Below are 11,616 nucleotides of genomic sequence, written 5' to 3' on the forward strand. Positions count from 1 at the left end.
CATTCCCCTTTGCCCACCCATCGTGTGCAGTCTGTGCATGCCCCGAGGCAACTCCCAGCTTTCACCCTGCTGAAGAATAGCCTTGGTTCCTCGATGAATGGAAATCTGTGTATTGCTGGTTGCAGTGAGCAAGTTGGCCCCAGAGGTCCTCCTGCCGGTCAGAGAAAGAAATGCAAGCAAAAATTGTCTCTTCATTTTTTATTTTAAAATAATATTTATTCAAATTTTAAAGATTACAAAGAGAAAATTAAAAAAACAAAAAAAGGAAAATAAAAAATACAAAAAATACAATACAAAAATACAATACAAAAATACAAACAATTCGGAAAAAGAAAAAAGAGGGGGAAAAACAGCTCAAACTTTTACATAACTTTCTTTCCTTTGCTTATTTCCTTGGCCTCCTCACACCTCCCTTTTTTGTATTCTAGTTCAATTAGATATTTCAGCAAATCCTTTTTAGCTTTGTTTTTATCCTAATAATTTATCTTAATATACTGTAATTTTAAATTCTCATCTTTCTCCAATTAAAAAAATCAATTTTTACCTAATCCTTTATATCATTTCTGCTAAAACCACATTACTTCATTCCAGCACCCTTCTAACATTCCTTAATTTTGCAATATTTCTGTAAATAAACTTTAAATTTTTTCCAATCTTCTTCCACCAAATTGTCTCTTCAGCCCGATCATCCTTTCATGGTTGCCAAGGTAGTATCCCTTGTATCTGAGTATCTCTGACTGCAGTGCGCCCCGCGAGGGAGAAGCCAGACATGTGCTCTGACGGGTTATACAGACCAGTGTTCCCCAAGCTGGCGCCCTCCGGAATTTTTGGACTACAACTCCCATCAGCGCCCTGGACTGGCACTGGGAAGAGGAACTGTGGTAGCTGCCACAAAGCCTGGGGCAAGGCTGGCAGAGGGCAATGGGGTCAGTACAAGAGGGCAGGTTGACCTGGGCCAAAACCCTGAGCTTCCATGGGGACACTGGGCACAAACTCAGCCAGCAGGAATGCTCATAGCGGGGTTTTGAATAGGCCTGCAATTCATTTCTGTCTTCCTTAGTGGGTCCCACACTCCGACTTAATGGAAGATGCTATTCTGTAGGGCAGGGCAGGGGGCACGCGCGGGATGTGTTTGTGGAATCCAGTTTGGGAGATGCTAACTTCGACCTTCTTAAGCTCCCCGGGGGAGACCCAGGATGAAAAAAGATGCGGAATGAAATGACACGCCTTGTCTCCTTCTGGAGGAGAGCTCAGGCAGGTACCCCTTGTCTCACCAGCCTGACAGCAGACTCATCTGGGGACCAAAGGGCGGGAGGCAGAGGGAGACACCTGCGTTGGAGCCGCTGGCAGGACAACATTTTGTTCAGGGAAGCTTTTATTTTTTATTTTTTTTAGATAATATTTATTAAATTTTTAACAAGAAAAGAGTTACAAAACAGTAAAAGAAAAATACAAAAAAGAAAAAAATACAAAAACCAAAATTAAACATAAAGAGAACAAAGAAAAAATAAAAATCCCTCTTTCTAATATCTTACCACTCATTTACTTATTTTCATGACTTCCTCACACCTCCCTTTTTTGTATTCCATTTAAAAATTTGTTCAGCAAATTCATACCCTCTTAGTTTACCCTTAATTGTTTATCCTCACATATTATAACTTCAAATTTTCATCTAATATCAATCCATTACATATTCTTGTTTTACCTTATTACTAGAACCACTTCATTTCATTCCTATGTCATTAACATTCAATAATTTTACAGTGTTTCTGTAGATAGATTTTAAATTTCTTCCAGTCTTCTTCCACCAACTCTTCTCCCTGGTCTCTGATTCTGCCAGTCATTTCCGCCAATTCCATGTAGTCCATTACTTGCATCTGCCATTCTTCCAAGGTGGATAGGTCTTGTGTCTTCCAATGCTTTGCAATGAGTATTCTTGCTGCTGCTGTAGCGTACATAAAGAAAGTTCTATCCTTCTTTGACACCAATTGGCCGGCCATGCCCAGGAGAAAGGCCTCTGGTTTCTTCAAACTTTTAATGTTTAATATGTTATTGTATTTTAATATTCTGTTGGAAGCCGCCCAGAGTGGCTGGGAAAACCCAGCCAGGTGGGCGGGGTATAAATTATAAATTATTATTATTATTATTATTATTATTATTATTATTATTTTCAATTTCTCCCTTTTCCTTCTCCCACCCCAACTGCTGCTTCCCTCCCGAGGAGGGATGGGCTGAAGGGGAGCAGCTGGGCTTTGGGGCGCAGGTCAGAGGTCACTTGTGCTGGACACACCTGCAGGTGCAGCTCTTGGCTGGAGCCGCGGTGCAAAGACCCTGCTGCCCCCCCAGCTCCCCCCACCCCAGGAGGCTGGTCAGGGAGGGAGGCGGCAGAGGCCGCCCCAGCCCCAGGCAGGACAACGTTTTCACTTGCGCTAAGCGACGCTGTTTCCCTCTCCCTTTCCCTCCGCGCAGGGCTGACCGGGCGCCCCTTTACGCCTTCGGGGAGAACTTGCTCGCCTCTCGGCTTCCGCGACAGCAGCTTCGTCCGCAGCCGCCAGGTCCGCTTCACCTTCTCCAGCCACTGCTGGTGGATCGTGCCCCATGCCGCCCCCATCACGGGGCTGGGCAAGGACCCGCCAGGCTCCCCATCCCTTCCTCGGCCTCCCGTCTGCCGCCCCGACTCACCCACCTGCTTGCAAACAGTGGCGTAGCGTGGGTTGTCAGCACCCGGGGCAAGGCAAGTCATTTGCGCCCCCTAACCCGTGGATTTGCGCCCCCTAACCCTAACCCCCAGATGTTGCGCCCGGTGCGGCCGGCCCCCCCTGCACCCCCCACGCTACGCCACTGCTTGCAAAGACCCGCGATCTCTCCAGCCTCGGGCAAAGCGGCACCTTCTGGCGCGCCTCTCTCGCGCACCTGCCTGCACCAAGCCCCCTGCAACTGAGCGGGAGACCCGTGGAGTTGGAAGGGCCCCCCGAGGGTCATCTAGCCCAACCCCCCTGCCAGGCAGGCAGTGGCCTAGCGTGGGTTGTCAGCACCCGGGGCAAGGGAAGTAATTTGCGCCCCCTAACTCATGGATTTGCGCCCCCTGACCCTAACCCCCAGATGTTGCGCCCGGTGCGGCCGCCCCCCCCTGCACCCCCCACGCTACGCCACTGCAGGCAGGAATCAAACGAGCCGCCTCCTTTTATGGGGCTTGCTATGGAGGGAGCTGCGACTGCGCACACACAAACACACACACACACACACACACACACACACATATACACAGGCCGGGGGGGGGCATATGGGCCACTTGGCCCGGACCTCCGATTCCAAAGGGGACCTAGGTCACCATATTCACAATCGCTAGGAAAGCATTTTTAAATGTAAATACTTAAAATAATCCTTTCCCCTACGTATTTTTTAAAAGCACTATTGTATGTGTATATTTTCCATTTTGTCTTTATATGCAGATACGGTTTAAGCCTTGAAATAAAATTATTTGTCAGCGTAACTTTTGTGAAAATTATTTATATATGTACTTATTTATAAGACTTCAGTTATCCCCAGGGTAAAAAAAAAATGGGGGGGGGGCTGTGCGCGCGCGCACACCCCGACTTCCTTCTCCCCTTCCTTGGAGGTTTCTAAGCAAAGCTTGGTTGGCCACTGATAAATAATTCCTGCACTGCAGAGGGTTGGGCTGGATGACCCTTGGGGGTCCCTTGGGTTCCTGCACTTAACCCACCCCTGAATCCCAAGCCAGGGTGCAAAGCTGCTGGGGTGGGGTTGAGATCTTGGGAGATGCAGCGGGTGCAATGGTTAGAGCAGACCCCTCCAAACCACCCCTTTTCCTCTCCCTCCTGCAGTGGGGAAGCCTATCCCGGTCCCGCTCCGCCCGCGCCCCACCGAGGACGAGGTGAACAGCTTCCACGCTCTCTACGTCGAGGCCCTGAAGGAGCTCTTTGACGCCCATAAAGAATCCTGCGGCCTCCCGGCCTCCCAGCAGCTCCTCGTCACCTAGAGGGACCCAGACTTGACCCGAAGCAGCATCAGGGGACACAGGGTTGTGATGGGGGGAGACACGCGGGAGACTCACCCCCATCCCCAGCTGCGCACACCATTTCCAATAATCAATCAATCAATCAATCAATCAATCAATCAGTCTCCTTAACTGTCATGCAGAGAGTCCATAAATCAAAGCATAAAACTGGAGTCTGCTTATAAAACGATATTCTTTAAGATAAAACTAAGGCAATAAGAGACATCACCTTGCCTACAAAGGTCCATATAGGTAGAGCTCTGGTTTTCCCAGTAGTGATGTATGGAAGGGAGAGCTGGACCATAAAGAAGACTGATCGCCAAAGAATTTATACCCCGCCCACCTGGCTGGGTTTCCCCAGCCACTCTGGGTGGCTTCCAACAGAATATTAAAAATACAATAACCTATTAAACATTAAAAGCTTCCCTAAACAGGGCTGCCTTCAGATGTCTCCTAAAAGGCAGGTAGTTCTTTATCTCCTTGACATTTGATGGGAGGGTGTTCCACAGGGCGGGCGCCACCACCGAGAAGGCCCTGTGCCTGGTTCCCTGTAACCTCACTTCGCAGGGAGGGAACCACCAGAAGGCCCTCGGAGCTGGACCTCAGTGTCTGGGCAGAACTATGTGGGTGGAGTTACAGATAGGTAGCCGTGTTGGTCTGCCATAGTCAAAACAAAATAAAAAAATTCCTTCCAGTAGCACCTTAAAGACCAACTAAGTTAGTTCTTGGTATGAGCTTTCGTGTGCATGCACACTTCTTCAGATACACTGAAACAGAAGTCACCAGACCCTTCTATATAGTGAGAAGGCGGGGAGGGGTATTACTCAGAAGGGTGGTGGGATTGGGTGAACACTTCAATCTCCCAGGACATTCTATACAAGATCTCAAAATAGCTGTTCTATTACAAAGGAATTTCAGAAATAGACTGGAAAGAGAAGCTGCTGAATTGCAACTTATTACCAAACTTAAAACCATGGAGAGACCTGGTCTGAACAAAGACATTGGATTCTTATCTCATTATACATGACAAAGCCATTTTTCACCTTCTCACCCCTTGCTTTTTCCTGTAAGACCTATTGCCGTCGTTAAGAGTCGTCAACAGGCTCATCACAGCTATCTGCCAATCACCCAATCCCACCACCCTTCTGAGTAATACCCCTCCCCACCTTCTCACTCTATAGAAGGGTCTGGTGACTTCTGTTTCAGTGTATCTGAAGAAGTGTGCATGCACACGAAAGCTCATACCAAGAACTAACTTAGTTGGTCTTTAAGGTGCTACTGGAAGGAATTTTTTTATTTTGTTTTGATGTGGGTGGAGACACTCCTTCAGGTCTACTGGACCGAAGCCGCATGCACAAGGCAGCAGAGGGCGCTGATATGGGTGTAGAGTATGTGTGAACGGGGAGACACGTGTATTGTGGTGGTGAGCTGCATTGTGCAGCCGCGCACATCCACGCGCTCTCGGCCGGCTTTGCAGGAGGCGCTCAGCCCCCGCGCAGGATTTCTGGAGGGTTAGGATGCGAGAGCCGCCTTCCTTCTCCGGCGCGCAAAAGCGAGACGCTGCGGTTAAAAGAGGCGAGGCTGCTTCGCTCCGGGCGGAAAATGTGGGGCGCTTCTTCCTCTCCCTGTGGGGCAGCATCAGGCACCGCTGGGATTCGAACCCAGGATCTCCTGTTTACTAGACAGGCGCTTTAACCAACTAAGCCACGGCGCCGCGCCTTGCCTTCCCCCTCGGCGGCCGGAGCTGTTCATTGCAAGGGCGGAGGGAGAGGCGCAAGACCCGGCGCGGATCGCATTCGGGCGGAACGGAGGGCGGGAGAACGAAACCCCGGACTGGAGTACAATTTCTTGATGTTTCGTTTTGCGCAGAAACGCCAGTTCCAGAGAGAGAGAAAGGATCTATTCCGGGGGTCCAACAAGGAAAGAAGAGGCGGGGTGGCGGGAGGGGGGTGCAGAGGCGAGAGGGACCCCACCCCCCCGGCTCCAAATCCAGCTCCATAATAATAATAATAATAATAATAATAATAATAATAATAATTTATTTATACCCCGCCCATATGGTTGGGCTTCCCCAGCCACTCTGGGCGGCTTCCAAAAAATATATATATTAAAATTCTGTAATACATCAAACATTATAAGCAATAGATGAGATGTAAAAAGGAGTGCCTGCCCCGATGACGCTGCAATCGGAATATTGGGGGCAACGGCGTGGATGCAGGGGAAATGCCAGACCTCCCCTCCCCCCTTACCCCCCCCCCGGCCTGCCTTTTGCTTTACCGGGGAGCAATCTCAAAGGGATCCTTTAGTTGCGACCCCTGTCCTGCCGGGGGTTGGGCTGGATGACCTTTGGGGGTCCCTTCTGCGATTCGCGGCCCGCGGGGCTGCGAAGGGAGGATGCTGCCCGCTGGGTTAATTGACGTCCCCTTCTTCCCCTCTCCACCCCCCCCCCACTCCCGCGCAGCCCACCCCCCACCCCCTTGCCAGCCCCCACCCCCGTCCTCCTCCTTCCACTCCGTTGCTTCATTTTAACGAGCGGGAGGACCCGTGCCAGCCACACGGGGTGATGCAATGGGGCGCTTGTCTGGAGGGATGCTTTGTGTGCGCGCAGGGGGGTGAGGGGGGGGAGAGGAATGTTCCTGGCTGCTCTTGCCCCCCCCCAGCTAATGACCTGCCTGCCATCGCCTGCCAAGGGTTGGTTAGGGGGCCACCCACAGGGCGCGGGGGTGGGGGGCGCGCCGGCTGCCAGCACCCAAACTCCAGTCGGTTGCCATCCTCCAACGGGGGGGGGGGGCACAGCACACGCAGGGCGGGGTCTGGGAGTCCGAGCCCCGAAGGATGCTGGGGGGGGGGGGAGATCTCTTGCGATCTCTTGCGATTCTGTTCCTTCTCAGCTCCGCAAGGTTGCAACTTGGTTGCAAGATTGCAAAGGAGGTTGCAAAGTTGCAAAGGAGAGAGCGAGAGCGGCCTGGGCATGTGCAGAGTGCTCCCTTTCCATGCATAGGCTTCGAGACAGTTGCGAAGGGCGCCGAACTCTTGCGTTTCCTTCTCAGCTCCTAGCAGAGGAGAAGGAGCGCCTCTGACCATGTGCAGAGTGCTCCCTTTCCATGCATAGGCTTCGAGAGGAGAAGGAGCGCCTCTGACCATGTGCAGAGTGCTTCCTTTCCATGCATAGGCTTCGAGAGGAGAAGGAGCGCCTCTGACCATGTGCAGAGTGCTTCCTTTCCGCGCATAGGCTTCGAGAGGAGAAGGAGCGCCTCTGACCATGTGCAGAGTGCTTCCTTTCCGCGCATAGGCTTCAAGAGGAGAAGGAGCGCCTCTGACCATGTGCAGAGTGCTTCCTTTCCATGCATAGGCTTCGAGAGGAGAAGGAGCGCCTCTGACCATGTGCAGAGTGCTTCCTTTCCGCGCATAGGCTTCGAGAGGAGAAGGAGCGCCTCTGACCATGTGCAGAGTGCTTCCTTTCCGCGCATAGGCTTCGAGAGGAGAAGGAGCGCCTCTGACCATGTGCAGAGTGCTTCCTTTCCGCGCATAGGCTTCGAGAGGAGAAGGAGCGCCTCTGACCATGTGCAGAGTGCTTCCTTTCCGCGCATAGGCTTCGAGGCAGCTGCGAAGGGCGCCGAGCTCTTGCGTTTCCTTCTCAGCTCCTAGCAGAGGAGAAGGAGCGCCTCTGACCATGTGCAGAGATGTCCTCCTCTCGCGCGCAAGGGCTTCCAGGCAGGCAGCTCCCGGGCTGAAAAGGAGCAGCGCCTCGGCCGCGTGTCCCCCCCCCCTCCCAGGCGCGCAAAAGGAGCCCCCGCTCGGCGCCCGCTGCTCTTGACCCCGACGTGATTCGAACACGCAGCCTTCTGATCTGGAGTCAGACGCGCTACCGTTGCGCCACGAGGTCGGCCGTGCCAGGCGCTCCGGGCAGGCCCTTGCAAGGCGGCGGCGCTTCCCTTCCGGAGCCTGCCCTGCCTCTCTCCTCCTCCGGAGCTGGACTCTCCTTCCTTGAGGCGGCAAGAGAACTGTGGAGTTGGAAGGGACCTCCAGGGGTCATCTAGCCCAGCCCCCTTCCAATGCAGGATCCTCAACTCGATCATACATGACAGGTGGCCATCCAACCTCCAAGGAAGGAGAGTCCAGCGCCTCTTGTGGCAGTCTGTTCCACCGTCGAACAGCTCTCACGTCTCAAGGGAAGTAATAGTGCCACTGTATTCTGCTCTGGTCAGACCTCACCTGGAGTACTGTGTCCAGTTCTGGGCACCACAGTTCAAGAAGGACACTGACAAACTGGAACGTGTCCAGAGGAGGGCAACCAAAATGGTCAAAGGCCTCGAAACGATGCCTTATGAGGATCGGCTAAGGGAGCTGGGCATGTTTAGCCTGGAGAAGAGGAGGTTAAGGGGTGATATGATAGCCATGTTCAAATATATAAAAGGATGTCACATAGAGGAGGGAGAAAGGTTGTTTTCTGCTGCTCCAGAGAAGCGGACACGGAGCAATGGCTCCAAACTACAAGAAAGAAGATTCCACCTAAACATTCGGAAGAACTTCCTGACAGTAAGAGCTGTTTGACAGTGGAATTTGCTGCCCAGGAGTGTGGTGGAGTCTCCTTCTTTGGAGGTCTTTAAGCAGAGGCTTGACAACCATATGTCAGGAGTGCTCTGATGGTGTTTCCTGCTTGGCAGGGGGTTGGACTCGATGGCCCTTGGGGTCTCTTCCAACTCTATGATTCTATGATTCTATGATTCTATTCCTTGTACTTTGACTCCATTGGTTCTGGTCCTCCCCCAGGAGGGAAAAAACAAGTTTGCTCCCTCTTCTATGGGGCAGCCCTTTAGATATCTAAAGATGCCTCTTATCTCTCCTCTCAGTCTCCTCTTTCCCGGGCTAAACATCCCCAACTCCTTCAACCGTTCCTCATTAGGCTTGGTTCACAGACCCTGGATCACCTTGTTTGCCCCCCTCCCAGCTTGTCAATATCCTTCTTAAAATGTGGAACCCAGAACAGGACACAGGACTCTAAATCTGGCCAAGGCAAAACGATCCTTCCAGAGGGAGGTATCCGACAGGCAGACTGCTTTAGTTTATCAGTCGATTCAACCCCTGATATGTTTCCAATATCGATCACCTTCCTGTCATTGTTAGATCTGTTTCTCCTCGCGATGATGGATTACCAGTTGAATGCTCTCTGAGTTTGATGGAGCTGGAAGATCACACCAGTGAAAGTATGGCTGAGCAGCTAACACTACTTCCGTGAACTTGAAATAGATTTCAGTAAATGTAGAGTACAATATTTTGATTGGAAAATATAAGGGCATTCAACAACAAAAATCTGGGAAGGAACAAGCTTGCAAAGTTTATTCCATGTTCTGGACACTCCCCCTAGATTTAGTTGGACCAACCGCAGTTGACCCATGCCTGGATGCAGTGATTGATTGATTGATTGATTGATTGATTGATTTGCAACAATACATGAGCTTTATTGTTTTTTTCTCAGCTGGGGGAAAAATTTGCTTGTTGAGTTATAAGTTCCTAAACATTTAATCAGACACAAGATGAGAGGTTCAAGTCAACTCTGCAATTGTATGGTTTCTATTATTCTTGAGGCCCTCAAGCATATTTACTGTGATGAAATTGAGAAAGGAGCTACTAGATGGGAGGCGGAAAATTTTCTGCAAAAAAATGGGAGAATTTGAATTCATTTCCATGCTTCAGATTTCATAAAGTTAGCAAGGCCCATTTTGCAAATTTCACGGAGCACATGTGCAAATATTTACAGCTCACTCTTGCAGTTCGTATCAGTCAGGCTAATTTTGATGAAGTTGAAGAGCAAGCGACATTTACTCTACCGGATGCAGAACACAAAACTGTCAAAAGAAGGCAGAGAGTGCGAAAAAAAAATCAAAAGAAAGCTGAGACAAGCTTTGAAGCCTCAGACGAACTTTCTGCAAGAGGCAAGTTTAGGGTAAATCCATTTATCCCTGTCATGGATGCTCTTGTGTCCAACCGAGACAGACGTGCAACGGCGTGGAGGAGGGAAGCTGGCAATTTTTCATTTTTGGTGAACCTGCGAGCAACCAAGGATCGGATTCACAATGGCGTCAAGACGTTAATGCAAGAATATCCAAAGGCTGTTGACCTTAGTCTAGCCGATGAACTTTTGCACGTACTTCCGCCTGCGCGTCAAACAAGCTCACCTTGAGAAAGAAAATTTCAGCCACCAAGACGTGTATCCAATAATATTCCTGGAGAAAATTCGGGTGGCGTTTCCAAATGTGGAATTGGCATATTGTTCCCGTGTGCTGGTGGCAGACTGTTTTGTAGCAGACTAAAAAAGGATTAAAAAAAAAAAAGATCTGCGGCCTCAAGATCAGTTTTCTGATCTAAGCCTTCTCTGCATAGAAAATGATAAACCGAATTTAATGAAATAATTGATAAGTCTGCATTCAAAAGAGCTCGAAAGAACTTTGAATATAGTGTAGGATTATAATATAGCTGTGATTCCCCATTGAATGTTCTGTGTGGATGTCGTTATTAATTCCATGCTTTTATATACTTATTAAAGGTTGCATATTTATAAACAATCTTTTTATCCACGCTAAAATCTCCTTCCACTGAGTAGATAAAGAAGAGGACGAGGTTCTGCTCAGGGGCTTCCCGGAAGAGGCACCTGCTCGCGGACCGTGGGGGGAACAGGAAAGGGGAGAGGGAACGTGGACGCGTAGAACAGACTCTGAAGGAGAGCAAGTCTCGAGGTGGAGAGGGAAGGGACCCGCAGGGGCCATCTAGTCCAACCCCTGCCGTGTGACAGTGGCCGGGAAGGGAGGAAGGGAGGAAGGAAGGGGGGGAAAGAAAGGAAGGGAAGAAGGTAAAGGGAGGAAGGGAGGAAGGGAGGAAGGAAGAGCACAAGGCCGGCACGTCAAAGGGCCAAAGTCATCGAGCGAGGAAAGAAGAGCAGGAAAAAAGAGAGGAAATAAGAGCCCGTAGAAGAATGAGAGGAATAAGAGCTGGTATCAGGCTCAAGCAGACGAGGAAAGGCAGAAGCGGAGGGCAGAGGAGTGGAAGAGGAAGCAGAAAGGAGGTCTAGGAATCCCCCGTCACCCGGGGGTCCCGTGTGGTGCTGGCTGGTGAAGGGGCACCTCCATGCTGCCCCACTTGCGATCGCTGGGGTAGTCGGGAAAGGGGCGCCCTGGGGGGCTGGTCTGGAAGCGCTTCCGGATGATGCCTTTGGCCAACGCACCGCGCCAGTCCTGGCCTGACCCAGAGGCAGCAGCGCACGTCCTGGATGGGAGGCTGCGCGTGTAGAAACGCGGGCGTGTGTGAACCTGCCCGTCCCCTGGGATTGCGCTGGGCTCCCTTCGGATCTGCGGGTTTCGAGTCCTGCACCTCCCCCGAGTTTGTCTAAGACTAACGGTTTGAAAAAATTAATGTATTCAATTTGTATAGCGCCTTCCCTCCGCGGATCTCAGGGCGGTTTACAACAGAAGAATGCAAGATAAAAAACTCACACAAAATACAATACCCACCCCTTCAAAACCTCCCCCGCCCCATTTAAAAGGGATGTCAAAGGCTTGGATGAAGAGGAACTTTTCCGCCTGGCGCCTAAAGGTTGCACA

Source organism: Podarcis cretensis (assembly GCF_951804945.1).
Source record: "Podarcis cretensis genome assembly, chromosome: 13".
NCBI lineage: Eukaryota > Metazoa > Chordata > Lepidosauria > Squamata > Lacertidae > Podarcis > Podarcis cretensis.